The sequence below is a fragment of the Echinops telfairi genome, unplaced genomic scaffold (assembly GCF_000313985.2).
Source record: "Echinops telfairi isolate 266 unplaced genomic scaffold, ASM31398v2 ScPeMD7_5592;HRSCAF=6446, whole genome shotgun sequence".
In the NCBI taxonomy this organism is placed as follows: Eukaryota; Metazoa; Chordata; class Mammalia; order Afrosoricida; family Tenrecidae; genus Echinops; species Echinops telfairi.
Genome location: NW_022109491.1, coordinates 32,450,499 through 32,471,207, shown reverse-complemented (window position 1 = coordinate 32,471,207; position 20,709 = coordinate 32,450,499). Strand labels below are relative to the sequence as shown.

The following is a 20,709-nucleotide window of genomic DNA, read 5'->3' as shown; positions in this document are numbered from 1 at the left end:
CATAAGACTTACAAAGCTAGTCTCAGCCTAGAAACTAATGTACAGTCAAATAGCCATTATCTATCAATCAACATTGCCGAGGTCATGTGGCTCTGGCAAAGAACCCAAAAACTCCATGGCTGCAAACAACAAAGGTTTATTTATTCAGGCTACATATCCACTAAAATTTTGCTTAAGATCATTCAGCATTTGCCTCAGTAAATCAACGGAGTTCAGGCCTGATTCAGAAAAGAATGTGAAACAAGGGACATCATTGCTGGCATCAAATGGATCTTAGTTGAAAACAGAGAATACCAGAAAGATGCTTACTTGTGTTCTATTGATTAAGTTAAGGCATTTGACCGTGTGATTCATAACACATTATGTGTAGTATTGAGAAATGAGAATTCCAGAGCACTTCCTTGTATTCAAATGTAACCTGTATACGTACAAAAAAGCTGTCATCTAAACAGAACAAGGGTATAATGAGTAATTTAAAATCATGAAAAGTGTATATCAGGGCTATATGCTTTCACCATCTTTATTCAATCTTTATGCTGAGCAAATTATCCAAGAAGTTGAACTATATGAAGATCAGAGAATCAGAACTGGAGCAAGGCTTATTAACAACCTTCCATATGCGGATGGCACACCTTGCTGAAAACTCTTGCTGCTGAACTCTTGCATCTTTCAGTTTAAGTTGTAACTCAATGTGAAGAAACATGAAATTCTCACAATTGCACCAATAGATAACATGATAATGGAGAAAAGATTGACATTGTCAAAGATATCATCTTTCCTTGATCCACAACCAATGCTCATGAAAGCAGCAGTCAAGAAATAATCAAACAATGTATTGAGCAAATATGCTGCACAATCTTTAAAGTGTTGAAAGTCAAGAACGTTACATTTAGGACTAAGATGTTCCTGACCCAAGCCATCTCTTCGTATGCACGTGAAAGTTGGACACTGATTAAATGAGGACTAAAGATGAATTGATGCGTTTGAATTATGGCAATAGCAAAGAATATTGAAAGTACCCTGGACTGCCAGAAGAACAAACAAATATGTCTGGGAAGAAGTTCAACCAGATTGCTCTTTAGGAGCCAGAATATGGATTCCTCATTTCCTGTTCTTTAGACATGTTATTAAGAGAGACCACTCCCTGAAAAATGACATTATGCTGAATAAAGTAGAAGAGCAGCACAAAAGAGGAAGGCCCTCCACGAGTTGGACAGACACAGTGACTAAGCTCAAACGTAATAGCAATGTTGGGCTCAAACATAACAATTTTGAAGCTGGTACAGGATTGGGCAGTGTTTCCTTTAGTCATGTTTCTATGAATGGGAGCTGACTTGACGGCACCTAATAACCTATATCCACTGATGTTGGTTGGAGATCTAAACTAACAGGAGCAGATACTCCTGTGAAGATAATTTATTTCATTCCCAGGTTTTGGCACTGTGTTAGTTAGTTTATTGTGCCAATAAACACAAGTGGGGTTAATTGAAGGGCGGAGGGATAAATGGCTTGGTGAGCCTCGCCTTTCTAGTTCTCGGGTCACTTGCTTTGTGATGGTCGGTCCAGGGTGCAGCTGCCTTAGCAGTTCCCTGCGTCAGCTTGCAAGGTGGACTTCCTGCAAGACATCCCCAAGGAGAAGCCACCTGGACCTACCCCGATGCAGCCCTGGGTGCTGGAGCTCCCTTGTGGAGACCCCTGCCAGCGCTGAGATGCTGACACATTCACTGATTCGGCTTTCCTCCTGCAGCCAGCATCGAAATGTGTGTTTTGTGAGATGGAGGAGGACTTTGTGGATTGGTGTTGGACATATGGGTTAATGGGCTAATGTTGGACTTGTGGGCTTGGGCAGCACTGGGTTGGGATGCTTTCCTGATGTGCACTTACCCTTTACATAAAACTCTCTCATACATGAGTTTCTGTGGATTTGTTTCTCTAAAGTACCTACACTAACAAAGGCACCCAAAAAAAAAAAAGAGAGAGAATTTATGACTGGCAGAGAGTGAGCATTCTCAAAGACCTCACTCTGGCAATTAAGTACTTAGAAGTAACAAAAGCCACCTTTACTCACTACTCATGTTTAGAACTGTTCACCAAGATAGCTGGAAATATTCATTCATTGTTCTAATGGCTGTACCACAAGTGTGTCTAATGCCTTGCTCTAGACTATAAAGGAATATACCCACCTAGAAAATTACTTATCATCCCTTTTGTTTGGATCTCCAAAATGTGGACTTTCCTAAAATTTACTTTTGACCTTGCTATCAGAACATCCAAGTTATCAATACAGCCAGTATTTCCATGCTCAAAAACTCATCAAAGTAAAAAGAGTAGATCAAAAACCATCAAGTTGGTGAATTTGAGTTACTATTTTGAATGGCCCATGGGTACTCCATTAATAAGCATCAATGAAATCCCTTCCATATGCCCAGCACTCACATGCAAACAAAATAACTGCCATCATTTTGATGCCAACTCATAGTGGCCCAATAGGGCAAGGTAGAATTGTGCCCGTTAACTTTTGAGATGGTAATTCTTTATAAGATCAGAAAGCCCTATCATTCTCCTGAGGAAGAGATGCTGCTGGTTGAGAACTGCTGGTCTTGTAGTTAGCAGCTGAATGAGTAATAGACTATGTCATACAATAAGTTTAAAACATTTTGTCTTCTTGTAGGTTCTAATACAGCTAAAAATTATTAAGAAGCAATAAACTATGTATATTAATGCAAGGCAGGACAATATCATTTGCCACATTCATGTGATATCTGAATCAACTATTATATTTTTCTTGTTTCTCTACCAATCTGACCGTGGTAAGAACTTGATGCTTTATGCCAGCACTGCACAATAGCAGTATAATGTGAACATTTTTAAATTATCTGGCTTTCATAATAGAAAATGAACAGGTTAAACAAGGTGTAATCATACCTCATATTTAGCCCAATATAAAATCATATTTCAACATGTAATCAATGTGAAAATTACTAATGAGGTATTTTACAATATTTCCTTCATACTAATTCTTCAAGATATAGGGTGTATTTTACAATTATAGCACATCTCAGTTCAAACTTTCACTCAGTTTTCACAGTGCTCATGAAGAAAATGGGCTACAGTATTGGAAATAATATAACTATAAAATCAATATACTCTTGGCCAACTTGATCAGTCAAAAGTTTCCCTCCTGAGTTTCATGAGGAAAATGGCACCAAGACAGAGTCCCCTGACTAGAATTCCCCTTGCATGGGTCACAGATCAACAGGCTAGGATACCAATTCTAGGAATTTAGATGCAGGACCTAGACTCTCAGCACTTTAGGATTATTTTAGACCTCCCTTTTCAATTTTTGCACATGGAGAACACAACAGAGTTCCCTGTGGTCTTCCCTCTGTGCTACCTTAGCAGGATCAACGAGGCAGCGAGTGTCAGCCTCCTCTCTGTTACCCTACTTCTGCAACTACGAGTGTGGGGACTATCCCAGCCCAGACAATCGCCAAGTAAAGTCCATGACTCTACACCCTTGCAGAACACTGAGAGCTCTGGATGCTGGAGCTCACTGTGGCCTGTGGAACAGAGTCTCCATAGTTACATTCCTTTAATGGATCTCCTCTCCTTCCCTTCTTTCAAGGGCACGGCTCTAATGGCTTCCAGATAAAAACTCCCAGCGAGCTCAAAAGGGAACCTATCTCAGCAGGACAGGAACACAAATAGAGCCCTCTGGGGGCTACAAATTATATTAGATTTTTTTTTCTTTTGAGGAATAAACCCACAAAACTCTTTTTCCCACCACAGGTACCAGAATCCAGGAGTCCTGTGTTTATTGGCAGGTCCCCCTGTGGCAGACAAGTGGACTTAGCAGTATTGCCTCCTGATAGGAAGTCCTCCCTCTCCCTTCACCTTGGGTGTACACTCCAATAGCCTATTTCCACCCTGGGACAACATGTAAAGAGAAGATAGTACTGAGTTGTGAAGAAACCCACAATAAAAGGACCTTCTGTTATAAATACAATAACAGAAGGGCAGCACTCTCTCTATATAATTTAGAGGATCAATAAGTGACACTGGTAGATTAATTAATATACCTTCACTTACCCCAACCACCATTACCTCAGTAATAAATACTCTATTATAAATCAGCAAGTAAAACATATCTTTTATAAACCTCTTCTCCAACTCATCAATAAACACTATATTTAACAGGAAGGCTTTCAATGATTAATACCACCTCTTAAAACCTACTCCTGAGCACCTATGTCCTATCCCTCTTACCCACCCAACTATCACTCCCTCCTCATAATCACACAATATGATTTCCAGCTCCTACCCTGTTTCCCCCAAAATAAAACAGTCTTATATTAATTTTTGCTCCCAAAGATGCACTAGGTCTTATTTTCAGGTGATATCTTATTTTCCATGAAGAAGAATATGGTACACATTTATTGTTTATTGTTTTTTTGTTTGTTTTGTTTATTGTTTTATTAAAAGAGACCTTGAACTTCTTGTCTGATCTGGCTGTGCTGTGGCCAACAGTGAGCTGTGTGGTGGCACCCGCCACTACGGTCCAGAATCCAGAGTTATGGTAGCTTCGGGGGGCCTTATTTCAGGAAGGTCTTATTTTCAGGGGGATGCCTTATATTTCAGTGAGAGGCAAAACTGTAAGTAGGTCTTATTTTGGGGGGATGTCTTACTTTTGGGGAAACACGGTATCTAATCCTTTTCTAACCTAAAGAACCAACCCTTCTTTCCCCCCTACACAACTCAGGTGTCTATGCACCATCCACAAATCAACCACTAGGTGGAACAAAAAAATCATCAGCTGGTGCCCGGCTATTAAAAGATATAGTGTCTGAGGTATTAAAGGCTTGAAGTTAAACAAGCTGCCATCTAGCAGAGAAGCAACATGCCCACGTGGAAAAAGCACACCAGCGTCTGTGATCATGTCAATGAGACCAGTTAACTGCATCAGAGGACCCAAAGCACACAAATAGATTGCTGCAAATGATGGGGGTCAGAAAGGAGACCCAAAGCCCATCTGTAGAAAATTGGACACAAGGAAGGAATGAGTCAACCAGAGTGCAGTATAGCACCGACAGAACACACAACATTCCTCTAGTTCTTTAATGCGTCCTGCCCCCACTATCATGACCACAGTCCAACCTTACAAATCTGGATAGACTGGAACATGTACAATGGTATAGATAAGAAGTCTCAACACATGGAATACAGGACAGAATAACTCCTCAGGAACAGTAATGGGAGTAGGGATAGTGTGAGGGTGGGGGGAATTAGGGAAGAAAAGGAGAAAGAGGAACAATCTATAAGGAAGGACATATATCCCACTCCCCAGGAGGATGAACAACAGAAATGTCAACAAAGGGAGACAGTGGATTGTGTAAGATATGAAAATAAGAGATATATTAGGAAGTTTCTAAAAACTACTGAGAATGCTAACACAATATACAACAACCTGTGGAACACAGCAAAAGCTGTTATCAGAGGTTACTTTATAGCATTCAGTGCACAAATGAAAAAAGAGGAGAGAATCAGGTTCAACACCTTAACATACCTCCAGCAAGTAGAACAGAATCAACAGCATAAACCTTCCAACAGCAAAAGAAAATAAATCATAAAAATAAGAGCAGAACTAAATCAATTGGAAAGCAGAAAAACAATAGAAAAAAATCACGAAAGCAAAGTTGGTTCTTTCAAAGGATCAACAAAATTAACAAGGCACTAGCAAACTTAACAAAGAAAGGAGTGAACGACAATATCCGATATCCCTCATGAACATAGATGCAAACATTCTCAGCAAAATCTTGGCCAATGGAAACCAACAATATATAAAAAAAAAACCACAACATCATGACCAAGTGGGATTTATACCAGGCATGCAGGGATGGTCCAAAATTAGAAAAACCAGTAATGTAATCCACCCCATCAACAAGCAGAAGGATAAGAACCAGGTGATCATATCAATTGATGCAGAAAAGTATTTGACAATATCCAACACCCATTCCGAATAAAAGCTATCAAGAATATAGGATTTTAAGGGAAAAAATCCTCAATGCAATAAAGGCCATATATTAAAAACATAATAGCCAATATTACTCTCAATGGAGAAGAGCTGAAAACATTTCTACTGAATAAGTGAACCTGACAAAGATGTCCCTTAGCCCCACTTTTATTCAATATTGTGCTGGAAATCCTAGCTAGTACCATAAGATAATGGCAAGAAATCAAGGGTGTATAATTGGGGGAAGAAGAAGTGAAACTTTTGCTATTTGCAGATGATATGATTTTATATGTTGAGAATCCTAAGCTGGTCACAATAGGATCTTTGGAAACAATACAGAGTGTGTTAGGCTAGGTTCTCTAGAGAAACAAAACCAGGACAACTCATAGAGAGGGCTTTGGGCCAAGGTCAAGGAAGCAGACAGCAGAGTCTTCCCTCAGGCAAAACAGGCAGATTCTGCCCACAGGCAGCCTGCAACAGGCAGCAGACAGAGGATGGGTCAGCAACAGTCAGTAGCACAGGAGCTTAGCAAAGCAGGCCTGGATGGGATATCGAATTCAAATAATGCAAGGCAACAGGACCCAGCAGCCTCAAACTTAAGTGGTAAATGCACCAGCAGCACGGCAAAGCAGGTCTAGAAGGCACCTCAAGCTCTAGGGATAAGATCTACAGGGTGGCTTGTCCCACAGGTAATGTAGCCCACAGGTTGAGGCAGAGAACTACTAAAGCAGCAGCATACTGGTCAAATCACTAGAGAGCAAGAGAGCCCAGGGCAGGCCATTGAAGCACCATTTATGCTGTTGCCCTCTAATTAAGCTGCCACCTGATTAATCTCTGCCCACATAGTCCTATTGGCCAGATTGGCACAATATACCTAGCTATCACAGAGGGCTTAAGTAAAAGTAGCAGGATACAAGGTTGATTCACAAGCAAATATCAATTGGATTCCTATATACTAGTGATGAGAATGCTGAAAAACACATCAAGGAAACAAGACCATTCACAATGGCCATACAACAGCTGTACAAAGAAAACTACAGAACATTACCACAAGAAACTAAAAGGGATCTACATAAATGGAAGAATCTCCTGTTTTTGTGGATTGAAAGACTCAATATTGTGAAAATGTAAATATTGCTTGAAGCAATCTATAAATTCAATGAAATCCTGATTCAGATTCCAGCATCAATATTTAATGAGATGGAAAAAATAATTACCAACAGGAAAAACTATTTACCAAATCATATGGAGAGGGAAGAAGCCCAGGATAGGCAAAGAACGCCTCAAAAAGAAGAACAAAGTAGGTGGTCTTGCACTACCTGACCTCAAAATCTACTCAGTCACAGTTGTCAAAAACAGCCTAATGATAGATTTCCAGACCAATGGATCAGGACAGAAAACCCAGAAATAAAAACATCTGCATATAGACAACTGATTTTTGACAGAGACCCAATAAGCACTAAATGGGAAGCAGACGTCCTCTTCAATAAATGGTACTGGAAATCTTGGATATCCACTTGCAGAAGGATGAAAAAAGTTCCATATCTCACCCCATGCACAAAATCAAACTCAAGGTAGATCAAAGACCTAAATTTAAAATCCAAAGCTGCCACGCTCATCAATGAGAAAAATAGGACAAATATAGGTGCCCTAGGGCAGGAATACATGGGCTATCAGAGATCACAAAGAAAACACACTCCGTGGAAGACAAAACAGATGAGTGACACCTATTAAAAGTAAAACATTTCTGTACATTTAAGGACTTCATTAAAAGAGTTAAAAGCAAGCCCACGGATTGGGAAAAGATATCTAGTAATGACATAATGGACAAAAAACTAATTACTAAAATCATCTACAGCTTGAAACAAGAAAACAAAACTAATAACCCTCGAAGACGGTGGGGAAAGGACCTGAGCAGACTATGTACAAAGGATGACAATCAAATATGCTAGATGCATGAGGAAATGCTCCCGTTCACTAGCCATCAGTGAAACGCACCACAAACAACCATGAGATGCCATCGAGCACCAATCCCTGTAGCCCAATTTAGAAAAATACCGAACAACAAATGCTGGAGAGGGTCTGGTGAGATTGGAACTCTTAGTTATTGCTGGTGGGCTTGTAAATGTGTACAGTACTGTGGAAGGTGATATGGCGATTCCTGAAACAGATGGCAATTGAAATACCATATGACCCAGCAATACCATTACTGGGCATACACCCTAAAGAAAGAAGAAAAAGATCATGAACAGACATTTGCTGCCCCATGTTCATTGCAGGACAGTTCACAATAGCAAGAAGCTGGAAACAGCTTAAATTCCCATCAGTAGAAGATTGGATTAAAAAAAACAAAACAACTCCAGTATATACACACACAGTGGAACACTATGCATCCCTGAAACCAGAGTGATGAAACTATGAAACCACTCAAGACTTGGAGGGATCTGGAAAACACACTGGTTGAAGTTAGTCAATCACTAAAGAAGAAACACTGTAGACGAAAGCAGCAGAACAAACACAAACGCAGGCTCATAGGGCATCAAGTCTGCTGGCCAGCGGGCCTAGAAAACCTGGTAGAGAGCCTGACTGGTGCCCATGAACCATAAGATACATGCCTGACCCCATCTGTCCTAAGTAAGTATTTTGAAGGTCAGTCACTGTGCCAGAGGGCACCTCACGTCAGCTGGGATCAAATGGTCAAGAGTGGGGAAGGGGATGTTGTATACTGAGTGACTGCCATGGCAATCTATAATGAAGTCTGTCCAGGGCAGGTAGGCCCTATCAGTAAAATGAGGCAAAGTGCTGGGGAAAACAAGTCAGGAGTGGGGACAGGGAGATAATGCATCCGGGGAAACAGGAATACATGTCTGTTGGTAGAAGAGGGAGGGCTGACCTCCAGTTGGTGGGGAGGGAATGACTGAACTTGTTGGGGGGACTCAAGGATGGGGAGAGTGTCTTTGGTGGTTTGCACTGAATGGGTCACAGTGGCCCCGGCTTCTGGGTGAATCCTGGGGACCTGAGCCATGTATCAAGAAATGCTGGGATACCGAACCCTGGATCTTCAAGTCACACAGCATGCTCCAGAACAGTGGATCTCAGCCTTCCTAATGCCGCAACACTTTAATGCAGTTCCTCAAGCTGTGGTGACCTCCAACCATAAAATTATTTTCGCTGCTACTTCATAACTGTAATTTTGCTACTGTTATGAATTATAATGTAAATATGTTATGTAGGATGCATTTTCATTGTTACAAATTGAACATAATTAAAGCATAATGATTAATCACAAAAACAATGTCATTATATATTGTGAAATATTTATTTCTAATTACAAATAAATGTAATTTTGTCTTGAAATATGGTTTAGCATGGGTAACAGTCTTCATGCCGGGTACTCATATGTGGGCGTATCCCATCTGGAGACGGATAGAGGAGCAGTGTCTCCATTCCTAACCATTGGAAATATATGTTTTCTGATGGTCTTAGGCAACCCCTGTGAAAGGGTCATTAGACCCCCAAAGGGGTTGCAACCCACAGGTTGAGAATCGCTGCCCAAGAGGCTGCATCAGTGAGAGCCGATGTGGAAACTCCACTGGGTAAACTGGGCTCTACCTCGGACACACTTGTAATGGAGGCCCTGCCTCCAAACTGACCACAGATTCAGCTTGTTACTTACCCCCTTTCCCATTCTTTCTCCTACAATCCCTTCCCCAGGTCATGCGGCAGGGCTCATTCCCCAGGGCCACCACCATTACAACAGTAACTCCACTGCCAGGGTAGCTCTAGGACAAGAAGGAGATAACCAAGGGTGAGATAAAAAGGAATTTGGAGAAAAATAGTGTTGGGGAGCTGGTTAGTCCTGGTTGATTAGAGAAACAAATCCAGGAACACTCATATATGTGTAGCAAAGAGTTTTATATCAAAGAGTAATTGTATGTTAAGAAAATATCCCATCCCAGTGCAGATCAAGTCCCAAGTCCAATATTAACCCATAAGTCCAATACTAGTCCATAAATCCTTCTTTAGACTCATGCTGTCCCATGCAATGATGCAAAATGCTGGAAGATCACAGGCCAGTGAGTGCAAAGTCTTGTGGATCCAATGGCAGCGGAAGCATCTCAGTGCTGGTGCAGGTCTCCATATGGTTCCTCCAGCTGTTGAGTGTGGTTCTTCAACAGCAAGGTGAAGCAGAGAGAGAGAGAGGCTCTGGCAGGGCTCAGCAAGTCTCTGAGTGGTTTGTCAACAGGAAGGTGACGGCAGAGAGAAAGAGGAAGTTCCCAGAATCCTCATGAGAAGGCCTTGCCCACAAGGAGGCATCATCAGGCTGTGACTTGATTGACAGGCTAGACACCACCCTTTCACTCTTAATATCCTCAAACTGACACAAGATTATGTAACTACTACAGGGAGGAAGAAAATCCAGAGGATATCAGCAATAGGAGGGAACAATTTCAGGAGAGCACATCTGATGAAGGGGTGGGCTCACAGGCAGGTCACTGGCACCCGTGGGCCAGAATTGTAGCATCTGCTGCACTGAAAACTGGTGAGGGCTGTGGGGCATGCAGACATTGAGGCCGAGGGGAAGGAACAAAAGACTGAGATGCTCTTGATTCTGCCTACCCCTACCACTGCCCTATAGGGGTTCCACTTCTATATCTGCAGTACCCTCTGCAGACAAGCCTTCTCTCTCTGCTCCAGCGTCTCAGGCTGATCTTGCTCTGCAGGAAGAGTGGCCCCAACTTCTCCATGTCTCCTTCTGCCTCCTCAAAGGCTTTGGATTCAGAGTCCTGCGTTTCCTTAGAGGATGTCAGACCCTCTTCCCTAGGACCCTGCCCTTAAGGGAAGGTGTAAGAGGCCTCTGTATCCCCCCCTGCCCCCTTCCAGACACCCCAAAGGTGACCTCACCAGTCTCCTTCCTTCCTTCCTTCCAAAAAGGCCCAGCTAATGTACTTTATTATTAATGTTAACTAGCCTCTGAGACCCAGGGGCTCCCATAATGAGGTTTTTTGTTGTTGTTGTTTCATCAAATAGGCTTGTCCAACAGCCTGCTCACAAGGAAGACAGAAAGAACACTCCGCAGTAAAACAAACAGACTGAAACAGCCAGTAGCTGGGGAAAAAAAAGTTAAAAAATCTCGCCAGACACACGCCACACCAAATACTCATCCCAGTTCTTTTCTTGTTACATGCTTTGAGAAAGCCAAGAACATCAACCCCAGGACAGCAACGCTCTGGGGTTCTAGCTCAGGCTTCCTCTACATGACAGATTCACGCACACACACACACACACACACACACACACACACACACACACACACACACACACACACACACACACACACACACCACAGACCCAGGCAGAAGTACATGTGCACACAAGCAGGATGGGCGAGGGACCGGACTGGACAAGGGTATGCCATCAACTGGTAACGGGAGGACTCAGAGAACCCTTCGGCTGCAGGCTGAGAAAAGTCAAAATTCAAACAATGGCAGAACACAGGATAAACGCAGAATGATCAGACAAAGGGGCTAGGTAGGTGAAGAAGGGGAGATGCAGGGGGAGTTTGGGAAAGCAGCTTCAGATAGGGAAGTTTTTCTTTATTGGGAATTCAGATGGTCAGAAACGGGTCCTGTGACTCCAGTGATATTCTGAGGATGAAGGAATGTCTTGTGTCCCCTCCCAAGGTAGAGAGAAACCACAAACATATACTCTCCAACCCTGGCCTTTGCCACTCATATGCCTTTGCCCAAGTGCCCCAAAGACATGACCTCTACACATACAAAATGAGGCCCAGCCAATGGCCTGGCATAGAATGCCTCATGGCCTCTTCCTGGCAGCCCCAAAGCCAGAGAAGCCCACACAGCTGCAATCTCCCTCCTCCTCCCACCTCCCCCCCCTCCTCCTCCACCTCAAATATTAAGTCCTCCCCAGCCTTCTTTCTCTTCTCCTTCTGTCTCTCTTGCTTGTAGGTTTTGGCCGTTTCCTCCCCGTCTCTGAGCTCCTCCATCCTTTCCTCTAAACCATAATCTTGCTGCTTCTTTCCGTCTTCTTCCTGTTGACTTCGAAGCGTTTCTCCACCGGGTCCAGGGTGAACGTGCTCCTCGGCAGACAGGCGCAGCCTTCCCTGATGTCTCTTTCCGTTGGTGTGATCCAGGAACTTGCTGGAGTCCTTCCCACGCAATCGCAGACATTGCAGTAACAGCCTCCCGCTCGCATTGTGGGGGTGGTGTTGGGACTAACCATTGGCTTCCCACTTGACGGGTTGCCTTGGTGTTCCATCCTTTTCTCTCTCTTCCATGAGCCTCTTCTCGGTGAACTTCTCATCTTCATCTTTTCCCACTTTCGGTGAAAGCCCATGTTTTCGTCCCAAGGCCCAACGCCATCTTCGCTGTGAAACCCTCGCTAGCATGCTGCTCAAATGGAACGCGTTCACTCGAGCCACAGCCAGGAGTCAGTTAACGCTTGGTCTCTAGGCCAAGAGCGCTCCTCAAACTGTAGTCTAGAAAGCAACAAACCACACGTGGCCAGGGTGACTTCACATCCCATCACAAGGGCAAACTCGTGACGAGGGTACTGCACAGCTTAGGGACTTGCCGCTGGTATCTGTTATGGGCATGGGCAGCAGCCCCCCAAACTTCAAATCTGGTGGCTCTGGGTGGGAAAATGAATTCAGAACCAAGCGTAAGCAGTGGAAAAGTGCAGAAGCGAGAGTCAACAGGTTAGCTAATGATTTTTAGGGTTCTTCAATCCCTCGCCCTTCTTTTGTGAAATTAAATCATTGAGTAGGTGGATCTAAATAATCCTCCCATTCTTCCTCCTGGTCTCCCAGGGTCTTAACCTGTGGTATTGATAGAGTTGTCACGCTAAAACTTGAGCTGTACTTTTTCTCATGAGGGGACCATCTATAGTTTTCACTAGGGCGTGAAAAACCCATGGGCCTTTTGGGACAATGGCCAATAGGCTAATAATGGCCCTATTAGGGACAAAAGCCAAGGTAAATACTGGGGGGATGGGGGCAGGGCGGACTCTAGAGCCTGAGTGCTGTCTTTGACTCTTTTAATTCCTTTATCTTGCTAGTTACTATATAGGACTGATTCAAATAGTAACAACATTCCTCCCCCAATGCCAAACAGGTTCCCCGTTACCTGCAGTGAGTCAGTCCAGAGCTCTGCACTTTTGCAATGCCGCACTGGCTAGGTTATTAAGCTGTCCTCCGAGTGTCAAGAATGTGCCAGCCACCTGGTTCAGGCCGTAGTTTAGTGCCTTTGATAAATTCATAAAAATACACAGAAATGTCCACTCCTCCCAGTCCGTGCCTGCTGCCACAACTGCCCTGATTCCCGCCATGGCCAGCCCTACTGCTCTTTTCCTTCGCTGCATCGTAGATCAAAGATGAGTCTCAAGCATGGATTCCCAGAAAAAACTGTGGGATTTCAAAAAAAAAAATGCCGCAAATCCCCCATGCCTGCTGTACAAGGCTAGCAAAGTACTTATTAACACGGGGCACAGAATGGTTTAGCTGGAGAGGGTGCCCTTGCAGGGCTGCCATCCATTCGTTTGGTGCTGCTTTCCCTCCGGAGTGAAGAATCCAGGTAGGTGCTCGAACAGTTGGAGGTCCAAGCCAATCAGAGGCAAGTCCTTTTGCTCTGTGCTTTTGGACATAGAGGTGATCTCCTGGATGAAAATCATGGATGGGGGAGAAGGAGGATGACACAAAGTGTTCACGTACACACATGTGGATGTGGATGTCCTGTTGAAGAGACCGCAGCAGTGTGGTTATTAGAGTTTATTAGCGAGTGGTTTATTTAAATCTCCACTAGGCTTTGATCCATACATGGGAAAGGAGCGGCCGGGTGGGGGGTGTCCTCCAAAATATTATTTCATAAGGGATGAATCTCTCCTGGTAAGGAGTACACACTACTGGCAGGAGGGCCAGAGGTAACGACCACCACAACAATGAAAATGCATGGTGTCTGAGGAAGCAGTAGACAGCAAAACCAAGATTGCTGAACTATTGGTAGGGTGGTAGCATAAGGTCTTGCTACATCAATGCCCTATATGCTGGGGGTTTTTCATTTTTGTTTTTTTTTTAAGATCATTTTATGGGGGTTTTTAACAAATCTTATAATTCATACATGAATTGTTTCAAGCATATATGTACATATGTTGCCAACATCATTTTCTAAACATTTACTTTTTATTTGCTCCCTTAATACCAGCGCCTCCTTTTTGTCTCCTTCTACTACCCTTGATAAATTATTATTATTTTCTGTACTGGATTCCATGTACCAGTGTATATGCTCTGGTCTAGCCGGATTTGTACGGTAAAACTGGGCTCATGATTGTGGCAGGGGTTGGGGGGGGGCAGCATTAAATAACTAGGAATATTGTATTTTTTGTTGGTGCTATACTGCACCCTGGCTGGCTCGTCCCTTCTATGAGAGGATGTCCAATTGTCTACAGATGGGCTTTGGGTCCCCAATCTGGCACCCCTCTTTGGCATTGGTATGATTGTTTGTTTTGAGTCCTCTGATACCTGATCCTGTTGACACCTCGTGATCACACAGCTGGTGTACTTCTTCCATGTGAGCTTTGTTGCTTCCCTGCTAGACGGCCACTTGTTTAACTTCAAGTCTTTAAGACCCTAACTGCCATATCTTTTAATAGCTGTGCACCACCCACTTTCTTCACCACATTTGCTTATGCACCCATTTTGTCTTCAGTGATCATGTCAGGAAGGTGAACATCACAGAATGCCAGGTTATTGTGTTCTCGTGTTGAGGGAGTAGTTGAGTAGAGACCCAATGTCCATCTGCCACCTTAATACTTAACATATAAATAAATTTATATAGACCTATATCTCTATAATTATATAAAAATATATTTATATGTGTACGCACCTTGTGTTTTTACCTCTATAAATGTCTTTTTCCTCTTAGTACTTTCCTCTATTTCCTTCTGTTCTACAATCATGTTCGACTTTCATTCAGCTCTCAGTAATTCCTCTCAGCTACATTGCATTTGATTAAGCCCCCCCAGGCATTCTATGGACCACTCGCCATTGATTTTAGATCAGTTGTTGTTCCCTTTCCCCTGGGTTTGGGTTTGCCTATATGCCGTAATAAGATATGTATTATTCCAGCAAACTTGTGGCTGACATTCTCAGTGAATATCATTATAAAATTTCCTGACAATTATTCCCCATTGTTTGTGTACATAGCATTCAGCCACAAAAGGATTGATTTATACAGGTACTGTGATATGGAGTTAGCCTACATTGGTCCAATATCTCTCTCAACAGGATTATAAAATAATTAGTACCAAGTGCTAATCAAAGACAATATTAATGGAAGATCATTATGCCCCAGGGGGATGGAAGACTCCATGATAACATGGAGGTTTTGAAAGGGAGCCGATGACAAAGGGAAAAAAATAACAAAAACAAACATAGATCCAGGAATGGGTTTTGGGCTCACATTAAACCTTAGCTACAACTTAAGAACAATTAGTTTAATAAAATTTGTTAAAAGACCAATTATCTTACATTGTGGCCCCAGGAAGGGAACACAGAAGATATGGGTGCTATAGGACACTGTGGTGAAGAAATTAGATGGTGCCCAACTATTAGATAAAATAGCATCTTGGGTCTTAAAGGCTTGTCCCCAAACAAGCAGCCATCTAAATGAGATGTCAACTAAGTCCATATGGAAGAAGCACACTATCATCAGTCACTGAAGGATTATAAATCATATAATTTGAAGTCAAAGGAAAGATTAGTATCAGAGCCTGAATTGTAAAAAACTGGTTTGCCAAAGGTTATGGATGACAGTGGGAACCCAAGATACATTTGTGGGAATTACATAGGAAATAGTCTCTGGTGATCTCCCTCTATACATAATTGAGGGATGGGAAGAATGTGGTTACTAACCAGGGTGCATTAGAGATGAGTATAGCTCAAAGGTATAAACCTGACTTGGACAGTTAAAACTTTGACAGTTGATCCCCCTCTGATGCACAGTGGACCTGCTCTGGTTTTGAACACTTTCTGTATTTTTCTTTTGTTTTCCTTTGTTCATATTGGGGTTTATTTCAGGTGTTATGCTACTGGGGGTCACCCAAATGAAGCTGTGTTGTTATATTGTGGTAGTTACATAACCTGGTGTCAATTTGGGACTTGATAGGGTTAAAAGTAAAGGGGTGGTGTCTAGTCTGTCAATCAGATCATAGCCCATGAGGCCTCTGTGCAGACATGGCTTTCTCGTGAGAATTCTGGGAAATCTGGATTTCCTCGTTGGAGGCAGGAGACACTTCTCTCTCTTTCTCTGCTCACTCCCTGTGAGACACTCTACTGACAAGACAGACCCTGTGCCCTGGGAACTGGAGGAGCCATGTGGAGACCCCTGCCAGTGCTGAGATGCTTCTACAGCCACTGGATCCATAAGACTTTGTACCCACTGGTCTGTGATAGTTCTGCACTCGGTATCATTGTATGTACTTCGTGAGTCTGAAGAGGACTTTATCGATTGGTACAGACATATGGGCTAATATCAGACTATGGGCTTGTCTGGACTGGGTTGGGATGCTTTCTTAATGTACAATTACCCTTTATATAAAATTCTCTCACATATGATTTTCTATGGATTTGTTTCTCTAGTCTACCCGGATTAACACATACATGATTTTCTGGGTTTTGGTGTACTAAACCTAGGATTGATGAACCTATAGTGACAGCAATTAGAATTGTGGTGATTGGGGTCAGCTGGGGTGGTGTGTTAAAAGGGAGATGATGTCAAGGAATCCAGCAAGAAAAAGAGTGTTTGGAAAATGACTGTGGTAGCAATTGTACAATTCTGCTTGATGTTATTGAACTATTGAATGATATGATATATGTATTCATTCCCAATTAATAATAAAACTTTTTAAACTTTTAAATTATATTAAGTGATAAAAAAACAAAGTACAGCAAAAACAAACAAACAAAGTACAGCACACTTGTTACCTATGTTACCTCTTGAGCTTAAAATAGTGGGAAAATAAAAAATATACATCATTAAAAAAAAAATGTTTTTCCCTAACTGCTGGTGCTTGCTTGCAGATAATTCTGGCTGTTTAAAATAAGGCTTTCTCTTTAAACTATATATAACTTATGCTCACTGTGTAAAGTGATAGCATTCCACAAACTTAAAGTAGTTGGGAATGCATAAAGTGTTCTTGGGAGGAAATATTAATGCATCCCAAATTCAAGAATTCAAACACAACTAGCCAGAGCCGTGTTCTACTAGGGTTGCAGGCAGGGGTAGAGATTCAGAAGAGGGGCAAAGGGTACTGAGGAGGTGTCTAATAAAAGGCCACTTGTTGAGATTCATGGGAGTGGAGCCTTTTTCTTAAAAGGTTAAACAAAAAGCAAGGCCACTGTATTTCAGCAGGCTAATTACCAGGAGGGACTCTGACCTTTTCTGTTTCTGGAGATTTATGATAGAACATTTCCCTTTGACATGGCACAGGGCTCTTTCAATCCGGGCTGAGTGTGATCAGGTGTGCTGCTAGTGGAACCACTTCTTTGAATAAAGGCATTTCTGTGTCCCAAAGACTGCCCGGGAAGGGTCACCTGATGGAAGAATGAACACCAGGGTACTGTCTTCCGACTCCTTTGCAAGCGCCTCACCCTTCTGAGAAGCACATTTATCTTTGGAGTCCAGGAAACACAAAAATAGACCATTTCACAACGGAAATTTTTGTTGACAACAAGGACTGTGAAACCTGAGCCTTGAAAACGCTACCAAGGCAAGTTAATCTAATAACGCTCTTGCCATTCATGGACTTAGCTGGTGGGAAAGTTTGAAATTCCTTCTGAGAGCAAACAGAGTTCCTTGGTGAGCGAGAATGGTTTAGGTGGTTTTTCCTTTTCCCAAGGTGCCAGTTTCACTCTAGACATTATATTTCCTCGGGATAGTGGTTTTCACTTTAGGTTTGGTTAATTATAATCAGCTTGCCCTTCCAAACCTGGTGTATAAACTCAATTGCCTTGGCTGTTTGCTCACTCAATTTCTTAACATTAATAAGTTAAAATATATCCTTCTAATGCCCAGGTGGGTTTGCTTACCAAGTTCTTGACCTTGAGAACCCTAACAAAGAAGGGGTCTTTGATTAAGATCTGCTCAACTGGCCCAAGTACTCTTCCACTCCCAGAAACACAATTTGTGAATGGCCATGACTGCAGCTATGGCAGCAAAGGGTAACGCCATTAGACTCAAAGATGTACCCTCTGGGTTAGACTGGGTGCTCTAGAGAAACAAAACCAGTGAATCTTATATATATATATTGAGAAAGATTTATATCAAGAAATTGACTTACACAGGTGAAGAAGTGGGTAAGTCCACATTTGAGCAGGTTCCAGCTCAGTGGGTAAAATATTAGGCTGAATTTTTCTCCCAACTCATGCAGCTGCGGGTGGCTTCACCTGGCTCGTGAGGCTGATGAATCAAAGATTGATTGGAAGACCTCGGGGTGGTGGCTGCAGCGGTGAATGTGTCCAAGGTTGTCAGGCCGGATGGTAAGCAGCTGATGACTACCAGAATTGGCAGGCAATATGGCAGGCTGTTGGCTCATATCCAAAGAACCACAAGTTAACAATCTACAGGATCTCAAACCAGCAAAATGTGGGCAAGCTTTTCCACAGTGTCCACTTATATTGGAAGTAGGACTCACCCCCACGGAAATATTCTTTACTTTATAGCATCAGGGATGTGTTCCTAGTAAAGGTGTTGCATTCCACATTAAACTTAGCAGAACCCTTTATGGAAGTGATTACATTGTGTTAGGTCACACCATGGGGGAATTTATAGGTCTTAGTTGCCAAACCACTGAGAATCCTGACGCAGCCAAGTTGACACAAAATCTAACTATCACACCTCCAACTACACAGGCCAGGCCTTTTTTGTTTTATCTCAAAAAAATTGCCTCTTCCAGAAGGAACCAGCAGACCTTATGCTCATGTTCATACACCTACAAATGATTCATCGGTCTTGTTGTGACATGCACATTCTGCAAACTGGATTCAGGTTCTTTGGTTTGCATTAATAATCTTTGCTTAATATAAGTGACAAAGATGAAAAATGTTTATTTAGAAAGTCAATTGATACCCGAGACAGAAATAGCGGGGTTGATGAAGACATTCATAATTCAGATTCTTTTGACTCTCATTAATTTACTTTTCCTTAAGACCTGAGGTAAGCCTGGAACATTAAATAGAGCTGATATCCCTGTTAATCATCTATTGATAAAATTGCAATCAAATTTGGTGATAGGAATGAAGCAGAAATGTTCTCCACTGATTTGGCTTTCAATATAATCCAACCTGGTGGAAAGATACGTGACCACAGTGTTACTTTCCTCGTAGTTCGCTTTTCACATGCAGCTTTTACAAAGCGAGTGAAAAGCAACGTTCAATCTAAAAGGAACTGAACAATAATGCCTACATCTCTCATGAAGTGGGGAATAAGGCTATTTATAATCATACTGCTTCTCTTCCCATGGCCAATTTTGGAATGGAGTTGGGAGGTGAGCAAAACTCAGATAACATTGGTGTATTGTTCTTGTAGGCCCTAACTGCAGAAGGCCACATCAGTATCTTCTGTCTGAAGAAGTTTCTTTCTTTTCATCAAACACATTCCAGAAGTCAGTGGTAAAAGCACTGACAGGGAGAGCAGATTGATCCATTAACTCTCACCCAGCTCCTTGGCTGAACCCTCTATTTGCATTCCACTCTTACAGATTTGGTGAGTTATAAAACAGGAAACACACGCTGGAAGAAATTGCATCTTTGGAGATACTTGCCAAGGCTCCCTCTTGCTGTCTATAAATCTAATGAAGAAGAACTCAGTTCTCTAAATTTCATAAGCTTTAATACACCTGAATCATGATAGACGCACACACACACACACACACACACACCTCACTCCCATTGAGTTAATGCTGACTGAGAGCAAACCCCTGTAGGTTTCTGAGACTAACTGTTTATGGGAGTAGAAATCCCAGTCATTCTCCTGCGGAGGTGGTTTCAAACTGCTGACCATGGGGATCACAGCCCAATCATAGTGTAACCACTATACCACCAGGTAGATAGACAGTGATAGATAAATAGATGATAGGTAGACAGAGAGCCATCGAGTTTACTCTGACTCATGGACACCTAATGTACAACAAAAGGGAAGAGAACATCATTTAGTTCTTTGGCATTTTAGCAATCACCAGAATGTTTGAATCCATCATGACACATATTGTGACACTCTAGCTCACCCAAGGGCCTTGCTGGCCTCTCACCTTTATCAAATATAATGTCCTCTTCCAGTGACTGATTCATCCCGAAGATATGCCCAAAGTAAGCACATCAGAAAGTGATCTATGGGGCTTTCAAAAGTAGCTATTTCTCAGAAGCATATCCCTAAACCCTTCATGCTAGCCTGTCTGATCTGGAAGACTCCACTGAAACCTGTCCACCATGGGTGCCCCTTATGCTATACCATTCACATAGCTACCAGCCAGCAAAGCAGCATCCAAGCCACTGCAGTATGACAAAGTGACAACAAGTTGGTGGAAATTATGTTGGGAGCTTTTGAAATTGAGATTCTGATTAAGAAGCCCAGGTAACACTGTATGGTAAGAATCAGATTGCTAACTGCAAGGTTAGTAGTTCAAAA

The 20,709-nt window shown here is 42.5% G+C and overlaps 1 pseudogene; it reads right to left on the bottom strand.

The window, feature by feature from the left end:
- Positions 1–11,827: 11,827 nt before the first annotated feature.
- Positions 11,828–20,372, bottom strand: LOC115871323 (annotated as a pseudogene).
- Between the last annotated feature and the right edge of the window lie 337 nt (positions 20,373–20,709).